The sequence below is a fragment of the Saccoglossus kowalevskii genome, chromosome 2 (genome assembly GCF_978046115.1).
Source record: "Saccoglossus kowalevskii chromosome 2, keSacKowa6.1, whole genome shotgun sequence".
NCBI classification, from domain to species: domain Eukaryota; kingdom Metazoa; phylum Hemichordata; class Enteropneusta; family Harrimaniidae; genus Saccoglossus; species Saccoglossus kowalevskii.
The window spans coordinates 10,899,568-10,912,761 of NC_140642.1; the positions used below are offsets into that span (position 1 = coordinate 10,899,568).

Sequence of the window (13,194 nt, forward strand, 5' to 3'; positions counted from 1 at the left end):
TTTTCTAGTAATTTGGGTGTTTTATATTTTCAATTTGTGCTATAGCTCCTCTAATTTGGCATTGTGAACCCAAGACTGACTAAATATTTAAAAAAAATGATATTTTTCAGGATTAGTGTCCATTAACCTGTTCTGAACAAGAACTTCTGAACAAGAATGATACAAAACATGTATATGCCAAAGATGAAATTATCTATATGATAACATGTTTGATAAACAAAATATTGTCCATGACATATTTTCCCATTATTGGCGATCCAATACCCATTTTGATTGACAGTTTTGTACTTATGTATAACTCAGTGACAAGGCAGTCGATCAATAACAGATAAAATATATATCTGTACAGCTGTGAAAGAGCAGATTACTCTATATTTCAAATCGAAAAGGATAATAATAATATATAAGTATACACATTATTGTATACTGATTTTCATACAAATGCCTTGATTTCAATGAGTTTGCTGTGGATCCCTCCAATATTTTTTATATCGTTCCTATATCCGAAGACAATTTTATCAATTAGGGACTTGAAATAAGTGTCCTTCCAACTTTGAAAAACATCTATTTGGATATTAATACGCATGGCTGTATCTCACCAACAGTTGAACGAAACATGTGTTTGGACATATTTCACTGTCTTCTTTGGTTATCTGAACTGTTATTACCTTCTCTGGTTATCTGAACTGTTATTACCTTCACTACCATCCCTGGTTATCTGAACAGTTACTACCTTCACTGCCATATCCTGGTTATCAGAACTAGTACTGTTATTACCTTCTCTAACTGCCACCAGAATAACCATCACTTGAAGATGAACATCACAGGCTTAACACATTTGATCTTTGTACAACGATCATTGTAATTGATCTGATTCACACTATGATAAATATGTTGCCAAGAAATCAGAGTTTGTATGGATCTGTGTTATTGAAAGATTCACGAGGCAATGAATTTATATTCATCACAATTGTGAAATAGCATCTTTGCAAAATATTTAACTTGATACTGCTTTCAGATCGACCATTGTGTACAAAACATAGGGGTGATATTAATAATTTGCAGTTGACAATTTAGAAAGACTAAACTGTTAACCAGATAGGGTAGGTGAGAGCCACTGCAAACAATTAAACATACATCAAATCTCACAAGACGATGACAATAGGGAAGTTCAGTAACATATTATATTTCTACTAAATAATTCACTTGGCAATTAATTAATAGGCAACAAAAAACACTTATAATGTCTACAGTGGGGCAGATTGAAATCTGATTGACAGTATTGTGTCAATTAAAAAAATACCCGAATAGAAGATATGCTACATTTTGTAATCGTTCCCTTAACATCTAAAAAACATCAAATATAATAAAGAACTAACATTTATAAATGAATTGAAATTTTCGCTTTTGAAAGGTCATGCTAGGACACTAAAAGCTGCACATTAACCTTGAGGAAAGAACACAAATTACATTGAAGCTATGATCTAGTTTTATACAATATGTCAAATACAGTCCTTTCAAAGATCAGGGTTACTGTGTCCTAATAACATTTGTATAGGACACTAAGGTATTCAAATTAGTCTTGCATAAACCAGAAAATGTTCAGTAAACAAAGCGATAAAGTTGACACATTTTGATCAGGATTTTAAAGGATTTGAATCTCAGAAGGAATTACACCATTATACTATCCAGAAGTCATCAAGATTTTATGTTACAGATACACTATCCCTCAAGCAATTAATGAACAGGACGCGGAAAACAGGAAAATAATCTGTTTGTATTAGTGATACAATGGAAAAGCCCCTAGTACATCCAAATCTGCAGATATATTATTAACTATTATATGTAGTTTACAAATCCCTATAAAAACACAAGTTGTCAGGGTCATGTGTTGTACGAAAATATTATACGAACATATCGTTACTGTACTAATTGAACAATACTACACATTGATATTTCACATGTGTGTCAATCATTTATCTGAAGAATTCCATTGATACAAAAAATGTAGATATCATCAAAATGTCACACAATTATATAGAGGGATAAAATAGGGTCCAATCAAACACAATCAAAGAAACCTTATAAATTTAACCTAATTAGGTCAAGTGGTTTTGTTTGAACAAATTTAATACTAATTGGTTAAAAGTCAAAAGATCATCATGAATTTTAAATTAATTAAATATACAAACAAAAAACATACTATCATTTGGCATAGATCAGATAGAGTAGCATATGAATAAGAATTCATGAGCAAATGCAACATTAATAAAAAAAATGTAAATCTTATCCTCTATCGGTCAAAACTGGCAATTGTCATGATTACAATGTCAGGATTACAATGTCAGGATTACAAATAACAAACACATCTATGGGATCATTGATGTAAAGTTGGTGTTATCCGTATGTTTGATAATTTTGTCCTGAAATGTTCTTATAACACATTCAGAGGAATCACAAAATGTAGATGTGTATGTACATATAAAATCTTACTATCATGTTGACCCTTATAAAATTAGATGAAAAAACACACTGTGTTAACGCTTACGAAAACAGATGCAAGACCATACTGCGCTAATCCTTACACTGTTATCTTTCACAAATTCAGATGTAAGGCCACACTGTTATCTTTTACAAATTCAGATGTAAGGCTACACTGTTATCTTTTACAAATTCAGATGTAAGGCTACACTGTTATCTCTTACAAATTCAGATGTAAGGCCGCACTGTGATATCTTTTACAAATTCAGATGTAATGCCACACTGTGTTAATCCTCACAAAATCAGATGCTAGACCACACAGTGTGTTAATCCTTACAAATTCAGATGTAAGGCTACACTGTTATCTTTTACAAATTCAGATGTAAGGCTACACTGTTATCTCTTACAAATTCAGATGTAAGGCCGCACTGTGATATCTTTTACAAATTCAGATGTAATGCCACACTGTGTTAATCCTCACAAAATCAGATGCTAGACCACACAGTGTGTTAATCCTTACAAATTCAGATGTAAGGCCACACTGTGATATCTTTTACAAATTCAGATGTAATGCCACACTGTGTTAATCCTCACACAATCAAATGCTAGACCACACAGTGTGTTAATCCTTACAAATTCAGATGTAAGGCCACACTGTTATCTTTTACAAATTCAGATGTGAGGCTACACTGTTATCTCTTACAAATTCAGATGTAAGGTCACACTGTTATCTTTTACAAATTCAGATGCAAGGCTACACTGTCATCTCTTACAAATTCAGATGTAAGGCCACACTGTTATCTTTTACAAATTCAGATGTGAGGCTACACTGTTATCTCTTACAAATTCAGATGTAAGGCTACACTGTTATCTTTTACAAATTCAGATGTAAGGCCACACTGTTATCTCTTACAAATTCAGATGTAAGGCTACACTGTTATCTTTTACAAATTCAGATATAAGGCCACACTGTTATCTTTTACAAATTCAGATGTAAGGCCACACTGTTATCTTTTACAAATTCAGATGTAAGGCCACACTGTTATCTTATACAAATTCGGATGTAAGGCTACACTGTTATCTTTTACAAATTCAGATGTGAGGCTACACTGTTATCTTTTACAAATTTAGATGTAAGGCCACACTGTTATCTTTTACAAATTCAGATGTAAGGCCATACTGTTATCTTTTACAAATTCAGATGTAAGGCCACACTGTTATCTTTTACAAATTCAGATGTAAGGCCACACTGTTATCTTTTACAAATTCAGATGTAAGGCCACACTGTTATCTCTTACAAATTCAGATGTAAGGCTACACTGTTATCTCTTACAAATTCAAATGTAAGGCTACACTGTTATCTCTTACAAATTCAGATGTAAGGCCACACTGTGATATCTTTTACAAATTCAGATGTAATGCCACACTGTGTTAATCCTCACAAAATCAGATGCTAGACCACACAGTGTATTAATCCTTACAAATTCAGATGTAAGGCTACACTGTTATCTCTTACAAATTCAGATGTAACGCCACACTGTGATATTTTTTACAAATTCAGATGTAAGGCCACACTGTGATATCTTTTACAAATTCAGATGTAATGCCACACTGTGTTAATCCTCACAAAATCAGATGCTAGACCACACAGTGTATTAATCCTTACAAATTCAGATGTAAGGCTACACTGTTATCTCTTACAAATTCAGATGTAAGGCCACACTGTGATATTTTTTACAAATTCAGATGTAATGCCACACTGTGTTATATCTTACAAATTTAGATGCAATGCCACACTGTTATCTTTCACAAATTCAGATGTAAAGCCACACTGTGATATCTTTTACACATTCAGATGTAAGGCTACACTGTTATCTCTTACAAATTCAGATGTAAGGCCACACTGTGATATCTTTTACACATTCAGATGTAAGGCTACACTGTTATCTCTTACAAATTCAGATGTAAGGCCACACTGTTATCTCTTACAAATTCAGATGTAAGGCCACACTGTTATCTCTTACAAATTCAGATGTAAGGCTACACTGTTATCTTTTACAAATTCAGATGTAAGGCCACACTGTTATCTCTTACAAATTTAGATGCAATGCCACACTGTAATATCTTACAAATTCAGATGTAAGGCTACACTGTTATCTCTTACAAATTGAGATGTAAGGCCACACTGTTATCTTTTACAAATTCAGATGTAAGGCCACACTGTGAAATCTTTTACACATTCAGATATAAGGCTACACTGTTATCTCTTACAAATTCAGATGTAAGGCTACACTGTTATCTCTTACAAATTCAGATATAAGGCCACACTGTTATCTTTTACAAATTCTGATGTAAGGCCACACTGTGTTATCTCTTACAAATTCTGATGTGAGGCTACACTGTTATCTCTTACAAATTCAGATATAAGGCTACACTGTTATCTCTTACAAATTCAAATGTAAGGCTACACTGTTATCTCTTACAAATACAGATGTGAGGTTACACTGTTATCTCTTACAAATTCAGATGTAAGGCCACACTGTTATCTTTTACAAATTCAGATGTCTGGCTACACTGTTATCTCTTACAAATTCAGATGTAAGGCTACACTGTTATCTTTTACAAATTCAGATGTAAGGCCACACTGTTATCTTTTACAAATTCAGATGTAAGGCCACACTGTTATCTTTTACAAATTCAGATGTAAGGCCACACTGTTATCTTTTACAAATTCAGATGTAAGGCCACACTGTTATCTTTTACAAATTCAGATGTAAGGCCACACTGTTATCTTTTACAAATTCAGATGTAAGGCCACACTGTGTTATCTCTTACAAATTCAGATGTGAGGCCACACTGTTATCTTTTACAAATTCAGATGTAAGGCCACACTGTTATTTCTTACAAATTCAGATGTAAGACCACACTGTGTTATCTCTTACAAATTCAGATGTGAGGCCACACTGTTATCTTTTACAAATTCAGATGTAAGGCTACACTGTTATCTTTTACACATTCAGATGTGAGGCCACACTGTGTTATCTCTGACAAATTTAGAAGACCACACCGTGTTAAACCTTACAAAATCGTTTGCTAGACCACACTGTGTTAATCTTTATCAAAATGAGATGTTAAACCACACAATGATATCTCCCAAAAAATCAGTTGCTAGACTAAAATCAGATGTTCCACCACACTGTGATACCTCTTACAAATATAGATGTTAGGCCATAGTGTGTCAAGCCTTACAAAATCAGATGTAAACCACAGAAATCAGGAAAATGCAGATGCAAGAAAATACTATGTCTTATAAAATCAGATGTTAGACCAAAGTGTTAATTAAACGACATTTTACTATATTTCCCTGACTCTGGGAATATAGATGCACATGATTTAGACTTGTATGCTTTTAATCCAACAAAATGATGATGGCTTGTGTTTAAGATGATTATAAATTATTCTGCTGGAAACTTACTTGCAGGGGTCACTAGGGGCACCTCACCTCAATTTAGTGGCATTCCAAAGTAGACTAATATATATATATATTTTAGGAATGGGATAAGTATATCTACATAAATAACCATTTTACCTCGGTGGTTTACTGCTTCTATACTATATATATAACTAACACGTAATTAATTTACACATTCCCCATGAGTAACTGCATAGCAATTTTCTGAGATATACATCTTTACTAATGTAAAATGATACACTTTCAAGACATGGTTAACTAAATGTGATAGTCCTAAATGAATAATTATTTTTATATTTACAGAATGAAAAAAAAAATAGAATACCAGTACTAAACATCATTAAGCAAACTCATACATGTACAACATCAGATACACAAGCAAAGTTACAATCTGAAAAACAAAGGAGACAAACACAACACAGTCAATTTAGGGATAGATATATGTACCTCCTAAAAACCAACCATGTTCATGAATTTGCATGAAATTTATTTTATGAAACCATGAGCAAAACATTGAACACACTTAATTGGATATATTGAATAAAAATGTATGCAGTAAACAAATAGATTGACATATACTAAATAGCAGTGTCATGATCCTTGATGAGATCTGCCATTCTGTGCCATTTAACTGTTCCGAGTCAGTGACAGTGTGAATCCTATTGAAGTCCTTACACTCAAGTGTGATATTGTGTTGAGCACAGAAGAAGAGATTTGAAAGGTTGGTGAGTGGTGATCTTGTGCCCCCTTGTTGAGGAAGGCGACAGTCATGCAAATATTACACCTTTCCAGGACATCTCTGTCAAAGTTCCGAATGTGAGCTGAATGTCTCTATTCCCTTCCAGTTGCTAACTGATCCAATGTGTGTGCTCTCAATCGCTATACAGATGAGCCTTATGTGATTCATATCTGATTCAGTTAAAGGGAACACTAAAATGATTATAGATGTACCATCACACTGAGAAGTTATTGCACCTGATTGGTAAGGGTTTACTTGAATCTAGGTATCTCCTGCATAAATGTCATCGTCTCAGAGAAGCATCTTCATCTAAATAAAAATTCTGGAGTGTTGTGCTGCGATGGAACTAAAACATCTCGTGATGTTATCCCCTTGCACACAAACTTGCATTTGTTTTGAGACAGCAACTTAAAAGTGTTGTTTATTGTCTGCCATACAAAGGTAAACCTCTGCTATGTCTGTACTCAAGTGATAGGCCAATGTTGACTACGAAACCTAGGGGTGACATTGTACACTGAAGTTGCACTGTCCATGATTCTCGTCATGAAAACTTGAACACATTAAGTGATGTCACACTTTAATACATTGCTTGGTAGATTTGGTTGGTTACACATGTCATTTGGTATATCTACAATGCCTGAGAAATATTGACACAGACAAATAATTGTAGAACTGATGGGAGTAAAATACCAAGGAAGAGGCTACCACACCACTGATCATGACCAAAAGTTGGGGAGCAGAAAGTGCAGCCAAATATTGAATCAATCTCATATTGAGTTAAGTTTCATTTATTGGACAGTAGTGAAGGCTTGACCTGCAAAGTTCAGAGCAGTATTTAAATGCTTAAATGAGCAGCTGGAATCCAGAAATTCATTGGATTTGTATATTATCTGAGCACATTTCGACAGGGATTGAGTGAAGTGGGCAAACTATTAAACACCATTAAAACTGAGATACAGCTGAGTTGTGTTGGTTAGGATTCCATAACATGATACAAATCAGTATAACATAACAAAATCAGGAGATAACCTTATAAGCGAATGAATCTAGGGGCAGTTCCACTAAGAATAAGAAACAAATACCTTTACAAGTAGAGTAGTGACAGAAACAGAGATCAGATAATCATAGCTTGTGACAGTAATATTTGGGATGGAATGATTTCATCAGTACACATTTGGCAGACTAGTTACCATAAAGTCTGGTCACTAGTTTTTAGAAATAATTCTGAAGAAGCCATTACATATAGTAAGCAATTGCAAATTGTTGTTGGGCAGTACAGGGCGTTCAATAAGTAATGCCCCTGACCCACTTCCAGTTGTCTGATTTAGATGAAATTTTGCATGTGTAATGATTTACAACTCTATGGGTTACGCTGCAAATAACATTATGTTGCTCTAAACTAATTGTGGTTTCTGATTTACAGGTGTTTGAACTGAGTCAGGTGTTAAATGGAGCCAGTTGAGTGATGCGCAGTGATCCGTTTTTTGTATTTGAAGATTTCACTTCACTTTTGATGAAATTACGCGAAGCTATCAAAATCAAAAGGCGGGGCAAGATCAGCAAAGGTATCCTCCTCCTGCAGGACAATGCCCCGGTCGACAACTCGCATGTCGCCAGATGAGAAACACTGGCGTATGGCTATGAAATCCTTCCCCATCCCCCTTACTCTCCTGACCTTGCGCCCGCTGACCTTTCACTCTCTTCCCAGCCATGAAATTTTTTTTTAAAGGAAAGCGTTCCCCAGATGATGCAGCCTTGATTTCTGAAGTTATATGGTTGGAAGACCAACCCGGGGTGTTCTACAAAAAACGGTGTCCAGAGCTGCATCATACGATGGGAAAAATGCACAACTCTGGGTGGTTCCTATGTAGAACAAGACATGACATGTCATGTCATAGCCCCCGCTCAGAAAAAAATTTAAAAACTTATATTGAACTTAGTTTGTGTCAGAGTGAATTAATTCATTATGAGCTGTATTAAAATTCTGTTCAGAATTGATGTGTTACAATTTTAGGGGGTGGGATAAAAATATATTCATTTTGCTTTTCTGAGACAATTTATAACTTGTTAAACATATAATGTGATGTGCACTTGTAAACAATTATTACCTGTCCCTGTACCAACTTTGAACAAAACTGGATGACACGCATCTGAGAAAAAGCTGTTAACAGCTAGAAAAAGCTTGTTTTTTTTAGATTTTTGAGGGAAAAAATGGCCTCCAAGTCGTAAAACTTTATCCAATCAAACAGGTCATGAAAGACAATCCTTGGTGTACATTACCTGTGTCAACAACTTTACTTCCCATGTACTTCATGTACAGATCTACATGTAGTTTGTGGCCCTTAATTAGTTTCAATATCTCTAAATAAGAACAAGAGTACTTCTCATATGACAATGATACAAATAAAGTGCAAGAATCCAGAAAAATATTATCAAGTTTTTATTATCATACATTAATATTAACAAATCGTGTGAAATTGAACTTTTATGTACAGAGAAACACATATTTATGCTTTGGTTGACAGCACTTCTCAAAAAAAAAAAAAGACGACCTGCAAAAATTTATACAATTGTCAGACATGCAGCGAATAGTATGCTTTTGTAATATATGCAGTTTCAGTGGCTTTGCTTTCCGAGAAAAAAATTCTGGCTCTGCACCTGAAAAAAACAAAAAAACATTTAGTCAAAAGTAAGCAGAGGTTATAGTATATATGCTCCCATTAGCTGTTAAATTTAATTAAAAAAGATATTTGTGTACTGTCTTTTCAGTACGAAAACATATTACTTAATATATTTATACCAGCCAGAAAAAAATTGCAAGTTTTCACTGAGCAATTAGGAATATACATGGACAACAATTGATGCATGTGTAGCAATATACTGTTTGAAAGGCTGCAAGATGTAATGAAGTAGCAAACCAATCACTACTCGAGTCTGACTGGCTGGGAAACTGCACAATACATACAAAAATGTATGCAGATGATATATGAGCAGCTCCACCAAATATAAAAATATTCTTTCCATAGTTATGACTCTAATGTGATCGTACAAGTTTATTGTGATTCTATATGTGTTTGTAATATTATTTAGCTTTATTTAGCATTCTGTTTAGTTGGTTAACTTTACTGTATCTTAATGTAGTTTATTTTATTTTTATACGACCATAGAACAACTCACTGTAGTTTGTTTTAATGTTGAATAAAAATTAAATCAGTCACTGTATAGTGGTGACGTATTGCGCGAAATTGTTGCAAGGACAATACTTTTCTCGATTTGCGTGTCGTCGTGCGTCGATAAAAAATGCATGGAATGGTCGGCAGTATCGATCAAGTTCGTCTAGTGTGACATTCGTGGCTGGCGACAAGATGCCGTATAATCGTTTAAATAGACGTCAAGGAGGAGTGAAAGGCCATAATTTGGTGCTACAATAGACGTCATGAAATGTTGGAAAATTACAGTCAATCAAAAAAACTGTTCACATGACAACAAAAAATATTCACTATATTTATTATGCATTATTTTTTTGTTGGTAGCAAATGATCACGGTACGGTAGCTTACTTGTTTTCGAAGTGTTGCAATTGTTGATTAGTACTCAGTAGTGATTATATTAACGTACAAAAAATAAATTCGTTGGATTGTTATGAAATGCAAGTAAAATTCAACTTAGTTTTATCGTAAGCAAATGTTTTCGGTTACATGTTAACGCTCGATGAGACAATATCCGCCATGTTATCCATGCCCACGACGCGTGTTTATTGACCAGATAGGTCAAGTCGCTAATCAACCAATCAAAATGCTGGATGGTGCCCTTGTGCTCAAATTACCATAAAGCATTTAAATATGACAGTTCAGCGACCTCATGGTGAAAGCAACACGAAAGACCAGATTTACCGATGTTTTAGTGCGATCTTTTGGCTTCGTTTCTCATGGGGAAAAAGACATGATTTTTTTAATCGGATTTAGAAAAATAAATAAACGTACCGGTACGTTTATTTTTGGACATTTAGCGTTGTGGGCAAGCTCTCCTGAGTAGCGACATATTTTTAACTTCGCCTATTGCGTGATCAGTGGATTACGTAAATAAACCAACACTTTCAATGAGTACATGCCGACCCAACTAAACTTGTTTATGGCTGTTTATGAACAGTGAGGACGCATCTCATAGAACAATAGCTGTGGAAATCATAAACAAATGTAAATGTTGCGGAAATCAAGCATGGCGATAATGATTTTGAGCGAGGCAGAGTCTGGCAAGCATCTCAGAGCAGCATTGCACCGACACCACCACGACGTTTGAATCCCGGTGAGAGCACTGCAAACCTCTTAAGTCACGAGGTAAACTTTCAATTTACACAATACATAATCAGTTCCTACAACCATAATAAAAAGGCAGTTTTTCTGGCGAAACTCTCGACAGGTTAGCAATAGTTTCTCACGATCACCAAACCCGAGACACAAACGATAATACAAAGTGTATAAATACCATAACAAGCACAGTTTCTTACCTTTGAAATTGACGAGACACAATTTTGTCCATAGAAGCGTTGCGCAAATAAAGATACAATTCCGGGATACAATATCCTCACAAAATTGACTGATTTCCACCGAGACGAGAACTGCGTAAGCATCATCAAAACTCGGATTAAACTCGGGTAATTTCGGGAAAAGTCGGATTTTGAAGGAAAAATGTTAAAAATCAAGGAAAAACACAGTGAAACTTTGAAGAATCGAAAAGATAACTTGATGTGCACCATAGCACCATCAATTTCTGTCTCTGTACCAACTCTGAACTGAATTGGATCACACATGTGTGAGAAAAAGCTGGTAGCAGAAAATGTGCACACACATTGCACAGACACGACCCAAATTAATACCCCCCGCCCGGATCGCAGATCCGGCGGGGGCTAAAAAGACTGATAACTGTGGCAAGTTTTTACTTATTGAACGTCCCTCGTATATAACAAAAGAAAGCAAATGCCTCTGGCTGGTACATTAATTCATGCACCAGATGTTCCACATAAACACATTGAAATGATCCACATGCAACAAAATCTACACATTTCAAAACCAAAATACAATGATACTAAACAGTAACACAAAATGAATTTCCTGCGAACGAAAAAGATTTACCTGTTGAAATAACTCTTTAACTGGCATAATTTGTTAAGATGAAAGATTTAGAGCACAACTTCATCACATATTGGTTTTAGAGATCATGATCAAATGTTGTAATGATCAGTTAGTATTCATTAGAAATAGTGACATGGCCACAGTGGACTATTAGTCCAATTACTGAGAGGTTGCCTCTATACTTAAAATGTTGAAGATACAGCAGTTAAACTCATCTTTAGAAAGCTCAAAGTGCAATTTGCTCTTCATTAGATATCAAATACAGGTATCAGACAGTGGATTACATGAAATATCAGAGGAATTTAGGAAATTTGGTAGAAGTGAGGTTTTGAAAGACTGACTGTCCAGTGAAAGACTGCTAATAACTAAACAACAAAAAGAAAGTTCTCAAACCCACCCAAAAGTTGAGATTCTTGCAAAGCAGATGAAGAAGAAGAAAACCTAGTCTACTGCTATAATAACAAGACAAAAATGTCCACACAGTACAACAAGTAAGTGTACAACAAGTATTATATAGTTCCTGTGAGTGATAAATAAGAATTATAGTTTGAACATGAAAGGTTGTCAGAGATCTAGCTCCAGAACAGTATTTATTAATTAGAAACAAAATGATCACTAATCAGCCATCTGGAATCCAAACTGAAAAGCGAAGTTATGTGCATCAAGTTCTCATGATGTTAAATGCATGTAACAAGTTTAGAAGTAATGAATGAGATTCAGTTTTGGAATGGCAGAAATGCTTTGAATTCAGTAATTTTCAACTGGATCATAAAAATACATGCGCATATATACATGTAAGTGTAATATGATGTACTGTAAAGGGGTTAATTATTCAATGGGTTTTAATTTTGCTTATTTCGCTGACTGGAAAATGTGCTAAATTAAAACCTAGTGAATATGTAAAATTTAGCATAGAACACATTACCTAAATGATTAAACCGTGAATTTAAAACCCACTGAATATGTCTCAAATGGTAAATCAGCAAAATTTAAATCTAGTGAAAATTACTCATTTTACAGTATGCCATATATGATTTTTTTCATCGCAAAAATGGCTGCCAATCATCCATTCATCTTAAATCAGGTCGCGTAACAAATGGACATACATACATGTATGTATCCCAAGATGCATGATGTAAGTGTGAAGTTTGAATCTGAACCATCCAGGCATGGCCGAGCTACAGCTGGAGAAGCATGCACAAAATTTGAATGAGATACTGTGAATTATGCTATTTGACAGAAAATGCTGTACTTTTATCCATGACAGATGCCTGAACACCGTCACTTCAGGCTTCACAACCACTTGAAAAATGCATATGGAAAAATTCAAGCAATGTAAAAGCATCATGTGAGAATTAATCCAGTAATAAC

The 13,194-nt window shown here is 34.7% G+C and overlaps 1 protein-coding gene and 1 long non-coding RNA gene across 2 annotated transcripts in view; both read right to left on the reverse strand.

The window, feature by feature from the left end:
• The window catches only part of LOC146748106 (uncharacterized), a 40,814-nt gene that overhangs the window by 3,126 nt on the left and 24,494 nt on the right, over positions 1-13,194 (reverse strand). The window lies entirely within an intron of this gene.
• On the reverse strand, positions 9,110-11,302 carry LOC146748107 (uncharacterized). The gene is made up of 2 exons (XR_014931176.1): positions 11,199-11,302; positions 9,110-9,350 (listed from the first exon to the last, which is right to left on the reverse strand). It is a non-coding gene; the product is annotated as an uncharacterized LOC146748107 (long non-coding RNA).